This window comes from Pholcus phalangioides, unplaced genomic scaffold (genome assembly GCF_987345545.1).
Source record: "Pholcus phalangioides strain wild (caught in Gottingen) unplaced genomic scaffold, Ppha-v1.0 ptg000002l_1, whole genome shotgun sequence".
NCBI lineage: Eukaryota > Metazoa > Arthropoda > Arachnida > Araneae > Pholcidae > Pholcus > Pholcus phalangioides.
In genome coordinates this window covers 17,051,815-17,064,694 of record NW_028301595.1, presented here as the reverse complement: position 1 = coordinate 17,064,694, position 12,880 = coordinate 17,051,815, and the positions used below count along the sequence as shown (strand labels likewise).

Sequence of the window (12,880 nt, the reverse complement as noted above, 5' to 3'; positions counted from 1 at the left end):
ACAACAGGCGAAATGGCTGAGCAAAGATGGCCATAAATAATGTGGATGCCAAATATATCTGCAATACGGCAACCCAAAACAAGAGCAATTATCACGAAAATACTTGCTCAGTCAAACTTGGTTAATTCGAAGTCACTCCAAACCAGATCATGGCCGCCACTCTGTCTTAATAAAGAGATTTTAGCAGGTGGTCGAAGAAAACAGTGCATTGCTGGAAAATGTGAGTGCATGTGTTGTGTAGCTTTTTTTCTGTGTAATGCCTTTGTGCTGCCATCTCCTATCAATTTTTATAACTATGAGTGAAGTGTAATGATTGAATAGTTGTAGAGGCCTGTTGCTCTCTGTGGTGAGACATTTTGACCTGGAGATTGGCTCGCAATTGGGAACGGCAGAAAACTAACTTCAGCCGACCACCACTGTGGCGACGGTGGGGTTCGAACGCAGGTCCTCGCGATGCGAATCCGTCATTACGACCACTCGACCACCACAGCGGCAGTCTAAGGTCACTGGGAAAAAAAGCTTGCAAGTGTAATCTCTCCTGGATCCGTGAAATGAAAATATGAAATTACTATCCAGCTGAATAAGAGACAGTGTTGGCCTGGAACAGAAAATTAAACTGCCTTTGCGTGGAATCCAACCCACTTCCTCTCACTTACCGGATGAGCGCGCTAGATTACTACGCTACAAAGACGACTAATCTTCTCTGCTTAGAGTTCGTGTGTTCTGAACGAAACTGTACATAGACAGCCAGACCTAACTCGGACCAAAGCTCACATTACTGACATTGCCACCAGATGGCGAAGAGATTTCCACTAGATGTCTTCCCATCAGCCAGCTGTCGAAACCTTCGTATTAATAGCGGAGAGTGACATAACCTTCGGATAAGTTTCCATCTGGTGGCAATGTCAGCAATGTTAACTTTAAGTTAGGTCTGACTGTCCATGCACACAATTCCGTTCAGCACACACACACGAACTCTAAGGAGAGACGATTTGTTGCCTTTGTAGAGTAGTGGTCTAGTGCGCTCATCGGGTTCGAGATTCCCAGTAAAAACAGTTGAATTTTCTTTCCTGGATTTATCTTCGCAATAACCCAGTTGTCAAACCTTCGTATTTATAGCGGAGAGTGACGTAATCTTCGGACACGGTGAATGGACATCGATTACTGGAAAGTTGAAAGCAGGTATCAAGGAATAACGAGTCCCGTTTCAAGCAACATCAAGCCCATAGGAAGCAGAAATTTTGGCAGTAGACATGGTCCATGGATCCATGTATGATATCATAGAACTATACAAGGTAATGGTGGCTAAAATATTGATAATGTATTTTCCTCTCTGCAGTGACTGGGACTTTCGGTATTTGTCCAAAAAAAATTTGCTTTCTTAATACATCTCGGCATGCATAGCTTTTGGTCGGTCACCGTCTGTCGTCCATCCCGATTGACCTTGAGCATAAATAAGCCCCACCAAAAAAGGGACAACTGCCCTTTCACGCATAACAGTTGGCTGCAGCAGTGGTTCTCAACTTGGAGTCATATGGTCCTCTTATGAGACTGGGCTATTGTAAGGAGAGGCGATGGCAAGGGTGAAATTGAAGTAAAATGAGAAGCCACGACAGGTGGTTAAGGGTGGATCACAGAGTGCTGTGAAGAAAGAAATAAAGCTCTCGAGTGAAGTATGGTGGGAAAAAATGGGATTACGCTAATACTCAAAAGTTAAACAACAGAATCAAAAATGCAAATGTGTTAATTCTTTTTGTTGTCGGAGTTTGCATAGATCATACCTTGCAAAGGACACTCTGTGGTGAAATTACAAAGAAAATTCAAAATCGAATAACTGGAGTAGAAAAGGACAATCATGTATTGAACCACAAAAGTTCAACGGAGAAGATTGGCCAATATGGAAAATGACTACTCATGCTTCTGGATGCAAAGAAAAGCTCGATAACGTCGATCCATACTAATGACAAGATTGTCAATGGCGTTTTGCGGTATCAGGGTCCATTTAAGCGAAAGACTTGTTCTCAGCTCACCGAGGATTTGGGAAAGGGTCATGGAGAGCAGAGCAAAGTTGAATGCTTTCCGTGAATGTCTAATATATTATCTATTGGGTTCAAGTCACAAGGAATGGGTGGTTATTCCATACGAGTCAGGCGTTTCCAGACTGAACGTAATGCTCGACAACACAAACTGCGTTAACTTTTGCGTTATCGTCCATAAACATGGTCATCAGGTTCTCGTGACAGAAAGAAATGGGGGCGAGCATTTGGTGCAAGGATGTTACCTCGATAGTGCACTTCCGTCTCTGAACCTTTAGTGAAGACATAAAGCGCGACAATATCATTTTCTGTCCAGAGCAAAATACCGTTAAAATGGGAAATTATGGGCCATTTTGAGTCCCCCCTCCGCCAGGAAAGAAACTCGCTAGCCCATGGTAGGCGAATATCCAGAGTGGTACGTCGGAAGGGGCGATTTATCGTGAATATTCGTTGGATTGTCCCGTATTTTGCAGGACGGACCATAACTTCAAACATGGCCCCCGCTCTGTCCCTCGCGGGATATAAGCGGATTACCTTGCGACTGGGCCGGCCATGCTGAAAGAACTCTCCTTGCAGGACGGACCAATTTTTGTCGTATAATTTGCCACCTGAAAGTGTTCGGGAAGCATTCCACACAGTTCTCCACATTAGCCGCTGTGGTGGTCGAGTGGTCATAGTGACGGACTCGCATCGCGGGGACCCGGGTTCGAGCCCCACCGTCACCACAGTGGTGGTCGGCTGAAGTTGGTTTTCGAGGCGCGAATGCGAGCCGATCTCCCCGTTAAAAAGTCCCGCCACAGAGAGCAACAGTCCTACAAACAGTACAAATATTCAGTCACTACACATCACTCACTTCACTTCTGAGATATAGATGGCAGCACTGAAAAATCATACACAACACTAGATACGCACTCAGACTGTTAGGTACACGCACTTACACTTCCGGCACAACTCACTAGGTAGTAAATTGCCTATGGCAATAGACCTGAGTTGTGCTCGGTTTGAAAAAAAAAAAAAAAGTTCTCCACATTGAATCGGCAGCCTTGTCCACCCGACAGTTTTTTTCCCCTGGTTACGGCCATGAATTAAGACGGCCCTGGAGAAACACATGATAATTTTCTCTTAATATTTTAGGGCATTGACATTAGGGCTATAGATATCCTCAAGATCAAGTTCTGATCTAAAAAAACCAACTCGACAGCCGAAAACAACTGCTATTAACAACCCGTCTTCAAAAAACAAAAATAATAATAATAATTCGTGGCGGTAATTATTCGGTGTCACATAATTTGCTGAATAGGCGTTGAGGAAGGAAGACATTAACCCTCGGGGGGCTCATTTAAGCAAAAAAAAAGTTGTACGGGAATAAATCCCAGTCTTGAAAATAAAATAAAAATTTAATGAATTTTTTTACTTATCTTTTTGCTTTTTAGTAAAAAGACGAGCTTTCACATTCCCCATTCGGGACTAGAAATAGCAATTGCTCAGTCGGCGAAGGGTGCCGGGAAAAAAAAAAGGATTCCGCTCGTAGTTGTGCCCGAAATGTGTTGCTTACGTTTGTAATAATGAAAGAAAAAAAAAAAACCCGCACGTTGTACGTTCGTATCGCTCTCCAGCTACTGGTTACGCAAAAATGGCGGTTCCCGATTAAACTCGGTTATAACGGCACCGTGACTTTAATGGCAATAATTGGCTGTTCAGGATATGGTGGGCACAGATATCCCGATTTTTTTTTTTTTTTTTTATTAAATTCACTGTCCCGGAAAAAGGCTTTCGGAACGTCTATTTGCCTTGGTTTTTCTTTTGAGTACTTCTTCAAAGATCAAATAGAATCATTTTCAAATACAGTCCGTCCCGTTTAAATAGGTAACGAATAAAATACCCTGTAACCAAATTTTCCCCATATGGACAATGTTAACGTTTTTCCCCGCTCAATAGAATATCAATTTTTCCCCGCTTGTGATCACGACCGTTGAACGTTATACAGAGCGCCGAGCTCAAAAGAAACCCCATTATCCTTCATCTTGGAGTAACGCTATATTACATTGGCGTAAAATGATAATATTTGAAGGGGGGGGGGGTGAAAAATAGCAGTTTTGCTGTAAAATCCATCAGTTCGTCACATATTTGATGTCTCTTGAGACGGTCTTGAACATTTTCTTGAACGATAAACTAATGAATGTTCGAATGTTTACAAATATATGTACGTATATGTATGTGTATGTATAGAGAAGCGCATACACATTTTTCGAAATTCGGACACATATTTTGTATGGAGTACGTTTCCAGGTCTTTTAAATGTTTCAAATATTCGCGAGCATCATAACGAGAGATCTCATATGTTGGTGTGACACGATCTTTCTTGTTTTTCGAGCTGGTTCCTTGATGTGAGAATACGTGGACGACACCTTCAAATCTTTGTGGCAGAAAAGTCTTTGGTGCATCCGTGAAGCGCCTGAGGACGCGATTCCGGAATCGTTGTCATTTGTACATGTTGCTCTTAGATCCGAAATCCCAATCTGTGGTTCACCATGGTCGAAAAATACGTTGTTCGTGCATTAAAGCTTTGTTTCTTAAGCTGGGTTTGGACTTCGGATAGCAGAATCTCTTTCAATTAGATTCTTGAAGAGGATCTGAGCCTTTTTGGTTTTGGTATAGCTCCTGAAGTTGTCTTTCATCCAGAGGATATACCAAATACCCTGGTACTTAGTTTGAGTCGAGATGCCACGATATCTTGTCGCTCTATGAATATCTTCGTGTTTGATGGGATATCCCGGTTTGTGAGCCATATCATCACAAATATGTTCACATTCAGCTTGGCATTAAACAACCTTGGAAAAATTCTATTGTTCCTAATCCTTAATATGACATAGTGAAAACTGTAAATGTATGTTAACATGTACACTATATGTACGTAGTATTTTTATTAGATAAAACATTTGACATTATGGCATATATATTGCCAGTAAAGGCATAAAAAAAACCTAGGCCTAGGAACTTGAAGTATCTAAGCCGTTTCAAGCACGTACATTTAATTACTTTATTTCATTTTTGTTCTCTGTAGAGCCAATATAGAGGGCGCAAACATTTTCAATGAAAGTAAAAAAATCGCAAAAAAATCCGCATAAATGGCGTAACTTCGCGAAATATCTTGAAATTAGAAAAATGATCGCGAAAAGAAAAGGTTTCTATTCGTGCAAGTAAGGTTTTGGATGCAATAAACCCCCCCCCCTCCACGATATACGCCTTTCAATCCCGTATATACGGGACGTTTGACATTCAAATCTCCCATCCTGAAGTTTTACTTATTTTGGCACCTTTATATGGAAGCAGGGTGATATTTCCGTAATACATTTCAAGTTTGCAATTTTATACTGTACAATGACTCCTCCCCTAAAAAGGGATTTTATAACGTCCCGGTTCTAATTAATGAGCTCCGTGTTTCGTCCCGGTTTTTATGTAGGAATTAAGAGATTTTTCTCAGTTTCTCAGGTAGATCATCTGGTTACCGTAGTCAGGGTTGATTCCCATACAGTGGTTCTCAAACGTTTGTCATCCGCGGCTCCCTTACCCAATTCATAATTCATCTGCGACTCCTCAGAATAGTTTAGAATAGGTATTTTCCCATACATAGAAGAATCACTACAAAGCATAAACAGGCACACAAATCTATATCTCCAGCTTACCACGACGTCTTGGCGATACTTTTAGGAGCAGCAACGCACACTTTGAGAAACACTGCCATGCTAATAAACCTTGCTTATAACGTCGATGAAAACGCAAAAACCTGGGATATAACAACACATTTTTTTTTGTCCGTTTTCATGGTGTTTTACCAAGAAATTCAAAGAATTAGATCGCTATATACAGGGGTTTTCCATAAATTCGTGAATAGATTAAAAATTGGTAAAAATTGAAGGAATATGTATATTTGAGTGCGGTTTTTGCGGAAAGGTTATTCTCACGAATTCCTGCAATTTTTATAAATTAAATTAATAACACACTGTGCGTAACTTCTTCCGTTTCGTACACAGAAGAGATCGAAGAAAGGTTCAGGGTCCATTCATCCCTGTTTTCATGTTTTGATACAGCGCTCTCTATTGCCAAAAAGGTTTCCTAAATTTTTCTCTTCTTTACCAAAAAAAATCGCATTTAAAAAAAATGAAAACAATTCTTACAGTTTTTAAAAAATTTTAAACTATTTACGAATTGGTAGGAGATTAGATTACCCTCACATGGGTAATACGTAGATATTTAATAGGTTTAACACACACTATTAATAGATTATCATTAAAAGTTCTCAAAAAACTATTCAAAATAGTTAAAAATATTTACTCAGAACTATTGAAAAATTGATATTCAATATTATTAAAAAAATTATTATTGAAACTTTCTAAAAAAAATATTCTACTCGAAATTTTTGAAAATTCATTAAATCTTTCTAAAAGGTTATTCAATATTTTATGACAAAACTATTCAAAAGAAATCCACAAAAATCATTATAAAAAAATTTTCGAAAAATTGTTACTCAAAATCATTATCAAAAATTATTATCCAAAATCAGTATCAAAATTTTTTATCTAAATTCCTTATGAAAAATTATTATCCAAATTCATTATCAAAAATTATCATTATCAAAAATTATTATCTAAATTCATTATCAAAAATTATCATTATCAAAAATTATTATCTAAATTCATTATCAAAAATTATCATTATCAAAAATTATCATTATCAAAAATTATTATCAAAATTCATTATCAAAAATTATTATTCAAAATCATTATCAAAAATTATTATCTAAATTCATTATCAAAAATTATTATCAAAAATCATTATCAAAATTTTTTATCTAAATTAATTATCAGAAATTATTATCTAAATTCATTTATCAAAAATCATTATCAAAAATTTTTATCTAAATTCATTATCAGAAATTATTATCTAAATTCATTTATCAAAAATTATTATCAAAAATCATTATCAAAAATTTTTATCTAAATTCATTATCAGAAATCATTATCTAAATTCATTATCTAAATTCATTATCAAAAATTATTATCAAAAATTATTGTCAAAAATTATTATCCAAAATGAATATCAAAAATTTGTATCTAAATTCATTATGAAAAGTTATTATTCAAAATCATTATCAAAAATTATTATCTAAATTCATTAAAAAATTATTATCTAAATTCATTAAAAAATTATTATCTAAATTCATTATCAAAAATTATTATCCAAAATCATTATCAAAAGTTATTATCTAAATTCATTATCAAAAATTATTATCTAAATTCATTATCAAAAACTATTATTCAAAACCATTATCAAAATCATTCAAAAAAAAATTATCATTCAAAATCATTGAAAACAATTTATCCTATTTCGTTAAAAACATTATTCGAAATTTCTGCAAACATCACTCAAAATTGTGACGAAATATTCGAGCATTAAAAAATTCGGTACATTAAATTAAAAAAAAAAAAAAAAATTCTTAAATAAATCAAACTTATATTAAAATATTTTCTGATTTGAGAGATAATAAAATTCGTTTTCATCCTCATCATTCATTTCAATCTTAAGGAATAGCTATGCTACAGCATTGAAGCAAACTCCAACGCGTCTAAACAGAAATCCAAAATTAGCTCCGTTAACAACCCGAACGACGTGAATAATTAATTAGAACATACTAAAAATCACTAATAAAAACGTAAATATAGCATCCAAGGCTCTTGAGACACGTTGCTTTTCACATCTTTTTTCTCCTCCCAGACGGAAAAAAAATTCAAAAATTCATTTTTCGGTACAAAATCTAAATTTACTTCTCCCAAGACCCGTTGTGTGTCTCTTTAACGGGATTATACATGCGCCCATAAATATAGATTTTTGTCATTTTCATCTTTTTTATCCCATTCGGGTCCTTTTATAACATTCGCCGCCTTCTTCGCTTCGGGGTTTTTCTAAAAGACGGGCTTTATCATTACTTCGTGCCGAGGCGGCCCTGAATCGAATTCGAGAAGAAAAGAATTCCTGTCACAAGTTTTCTTGAAAGAAGGCGGAAAGACCAAAGGGTTGATTCGTGACACAAACGAAAGAAAGCTTCTTTTACGTGCGCACGTGAAAGAAACGAGCTTAGATCAGTCCGATTCGTATCTTGTGAGTCTCTCCACTCTTGAACAATCCTATCTGATGACGAGAGCATTATCGTCACTAGACTGTGTTCCAAGAGAAATGTTCACGTCTTGCTCTCTGTTGTACATGCCCCCCCCCCTACAAGGGCGGGCGGGGCTGGCGGGGCTCTAGCCCTCGGAACCGGGACAGTTCTCATCATTTTTTGCTTTTTCAAGCTGACCGAGAGGGCCGCCCGGGAAAGATCGCAGCCTAGGGACCCTGCTCCATGATGGGAGGCCATAGGCGTACGCAGAATTTTCTCGAGGGGGTTCAGATATTTTTTCCTTTATGGGGGCCGAAGGTTTACGTTTTTTCCTGAAAATAACACTATAATCTTGGCTCGGGAACCCTTTGTATACGCCAATGTAGGGGGCTATGCTCCTGTGTTTTCGCTTAATTCTGAATTTTTTTGTTTTTTGCTTTATCCTGAATTTTCGCTGTGGATGAAGTAATTTTTCCTTACTTCTGAAATTATTTTTGCTTTATTCTGATTTTTTACTTATTCTGAAAATATTTTTCCTTATTCTGAAAATAGTTTTCCTTTATTTTGATAATTATTTTTGTTAATTTTTTCGAAATTCTGACGCGATGCACGTACGATTAAGTAGTAGTAGTAGTAGTACATTTGATATACTAACAAAAAAAATTGGCGGGATGTTTATATCCTTATATAAGGACCTTATCAAATGCTGTAGTCATGTACAGAAATGTTGGTTATTATTAAATAATTAAATCTATTCTAAATAACGGGATTGGTTTTTTTTGTCCTTTTTTGGAAGAAAAAAATGCAATTTAAAAATTTTAAAAATTTGTATAATTTAAATTATTATCTTCAAATCTGACGTGAACATTTTTTACCTTACAGGGTGAACGAAAAATCCTAGAAACAATTTTAAAAAATTAATAAAAAATCAACCAATCCATATAAAAGGTGTGTGGTTTGCACTGAAATACTTACCATGGCCTAAAAAGTTTTTTTTTTTTTAATAAATTTCAAAGAAAAAGTTCAAAATGTCACTCACTAGATGGTGCTGTATCACAAAAAACTCGAAGTAACAGATGAAAAAACGCAATGCAAACCGTGCATAATTAATGTTTATGATGATTTACAGTGCATAAAACTAGAGCATTTCAATACAAATATAAAGGCCACAACATGCAAATTGCCTAACGAGGGGACTGAAAAAAGATGCCCGTAAAAATATGGACGTATACCCAATATAAAAGCATACACATCACGAAAGAAGAAACTAATAATACGGTATGGTCTCCAAAACTTTACGGCATAATCCAGTCCAGGACGAACTAACCCCTGGCAAAGTGAAAGAATCATTTGGGCGTACGCGAAGACACTTTCTTAAAAAGGAAACCGAGTATTCTATTCGCTATTTCGACCACTGCTGAACAGTGTTCCCAAAACCTAAGCCGCTCGTCAATAAGAATAATCTAGATCGGAGATCCCTGTTGCACACGGAATAATGACTCTATTCAACTCATAAGTGAAACTCGGGTTATCCGAACCAAAATAAGTGACCACGCACTTGTCAACACTTAAAGTCATGTTACATTCATTAACCCATGTTGCAATCATGCAATCATATTCAAGTTCGTCTGGAGCATAGTATCCGAACATTTTTGTCCCATCGCCCCCTTCTTTAGAAATTTTTTCTCCCATCACCCCCCCCCCCAACGCAATCTAACCCATAGGATCCTACGTTCAACCCGTAGATTCTACCGCCCCCCCCCCGGAACATTCTATCTCCCAACCAGGGGACGTTAACTCCCACGTTGGGAGTCAATAGGTCTGGAGCATCTCCCTATCGGTTGGATTCCCAACTACTCTTATTAGCTTCACGTCATCTTCGAACTTGCTGACAGTCCCATCAGTACCCTGATCGAGCTTATCGATGAAATGTGGAAAAAGAATGAGACAAGGACACTTCCTTGAGGGACTCCACTTTTACCACCTGCCCAATCAGAGAATTCCCCCATTCATCATAACCCGCCATGACCTATCTTGCAATTACGATTCTGTCTGTGAGGTATGAGGGAGAGAAACCTCCCCCAGACCTTGGAGAGAAACGAGAGAGACGCCACTGGAAGTGGCGAATGAAAATGAAAAGCGATGTTTTAATGAAGTGATTGTAAACTGCGTTGGTAGTTGTTTTTGTTTTTTTGTACATACGAATTTTCATTAACGTGTTGGCAGAATTATTAAAATCCAAGAAAACAAAAAGGCTCAGTGATCTGGTGTGGTAATTGAGCAATTTTTTTTCTGCAGAAAGGGTTTCGCCGATAAGCGACGGTGAAACGTAACACTGTCCAATTCAACAAGTTCCCACCCCCCTCCTCCCAATCTCATGTAGGTGCTTCAAGAGTTTACCATGTTGGACCTGATCGAATGCCTTCTGGAAACCAAGATAAACAGCATCGACGTTTTTGCAGTTTCCCAAACCCTTAGTTACATGACCGTAGAAGCAGAGGAGGTTGATTACAATATGAGCGCCCTTGTAATAATAAACTGTTTGTGGTGCATTTTATCTGTAAAAATCGAATGTTTTTATGAGACACAGTACCATCTGTGAGTGAAATTTAGAACTATCGCATTTATTTTAAATTTATCAAAAAAAAAAACAACAACTTTGAGCCATAATAAGTATTTTGGTGCAAACCGCACCTTTTTATGTGAATTGATTCATATTTTAACTTTTAACATTAAATTATTCATAATGTCAATAATTTTTAAAATGAGTCCAAGAATTTTCACCCACCTTGTATTTTCCTGGCGTGAGCTCTAAAAGAAAATGGAACCCCCTCTATGTTTGCTTATGAAGTCCTTCGATAGAGTGCCACGTGATAAACTTCTCAAAATTCTGAATATAACAAATATTGATCAATACAGCAAAAGAATCGAGAAACATTTACTACCAACAAGAAGCAGCCTTCGGAATATAGACCAAGAAATCACCAACTGGTTCAACACTGGAAAAGGCATACGCGACAAGGTGAATTATATCACCAATTTGCAAGGTCAGAAATTGATAGAAAAATAGAATCCATTAACAGAATAGGAAACGATTTTGGCATCAAAATAAATGCAAAGAAAACAAAAATAACGATTTTTGGTGAAAAACGAAAGAAATAACAATTTTACTTTAGAAAATGAAAACATTGAAATAGTACAGACAAATTCAATTACCTAGAAAGTTACATAACAAATGAAGGAAGAAGCACCATGCACCACTTTGCTAAAGATTACTTTTGAAAATGTGTGAATTAAGAATTTCATAAGGAGGAATCTAAACATGAAACTAAAAACGAGGCTCCTTAGATGTTACGCATGGGGGCGGTCCTACTTCGCATTTGCGAAACCTGGACACGGAACAAGGAAATCAAAAGAAAGACCAACTCATTTGATGTTTAGTGCTACAGAAGAATCTGAACAAAAATTACCACAGGCGGTGGAAGCATCGAAAAGTCCCGTTTTGAAAAAGCTTAACGAGACACGGCGGTAGACCAATTTGGGAAATACCCGTAATATTGTTTTTGTAGCATATTATGAAGCTTTAAGGTGAAAACAACATTAAGGCATATCAAAAATAAAGAAAGCAAACTGTCATACAAATCATACAAATCATACAAATACAACGCCACAACAGGCAAATTGCCCAACGAGGTGGCTGACTTAAGAACATCATGGATCCCCGAGCCATTTTTTGGAGGCCCTACCTACAACTGCTACACCACAAATGCACCCTCCCCCCGCGGAACCCCCCAACGAATCGGTACATGCGGGAATGTGCGTGTACGTGTAGTGCAATCTGACGTAAAGTTTGTTTCTGTGTAATGTTTGTTATGTGTAGTGCTGCCATCTGCCACCAGTTTTTCTACCTATGAGTGAAGTATTATGATTGAATGATTTATCGTTGTAGGACTGTTGCTCTCTGTGGCGAGACTTTTTAACGGGGAGATCGGCTCGCATCTGCGCCTTGAAGTTGGGAACCACAGAAAACCAACTTCAGCCGACCACCACTGTGGGGTGGTCGGCTGAAGTTGGTAACTGTACGCGCAAATAATAAATCACTCGGAAGCTGAGTGAGTTATAATCCTGGTTTGACAATAATATATATTATAATCACCAGCCTTATAGGCGGCCAAAATCTTTGGTGGACTTCCAGGAAAGGATTTTTCAATAGTCACTTATTAGCAAAAACCAAGAATATACTAAATTCAACCCCAATTCCCGAGCTAAAGCCCTGGCAGCCTCTATATAATGAGGGTCCATCAACCTCCGATCAAGTATTTTAGGATTCAGATACGATTTGCGTGAGTCCAAAAATGTAGATAGACAGACTGCGTATAGGGGGGGAGCTGTTATTCCTCGACTATATAGTATAAACATTGAAACAATTTATTGAAATAGTTTTGACAGTATTGCTTTCCAGCTGGATGTTTTTGGAGTGCAATAAAGCAACCCAATTAAAAATGTAATTATAAACAATATACATGATAAAATATTATACAATGCCCATAAAGAATACTTATGGTTGTCTTATTCTAAGTATGGATAACTTCTCGATTTACCCCAACGTGTTTATCGTATTTCTTTTTAAACGTGTCAATTGTGTTGCAATTTACTACCTCCGGGGGTAAGCTATTCCACTTATTAA

General features: G+C 37.3%; 1 protein-coding gene across 1 annotated transcript in view; it reads right to left on the bottom strand.

The window, feature by feature from the left end:
* LOC149089584 (uncharacterized) overlaps positions 1 to 12,880 on the bottom strand; it is a 53,663-nt gene that overhangs the window by 25,443 nt on the left and 15,340 nt on the right. The gene's annotated exons all lie outside the window — the stretch shown is intronic.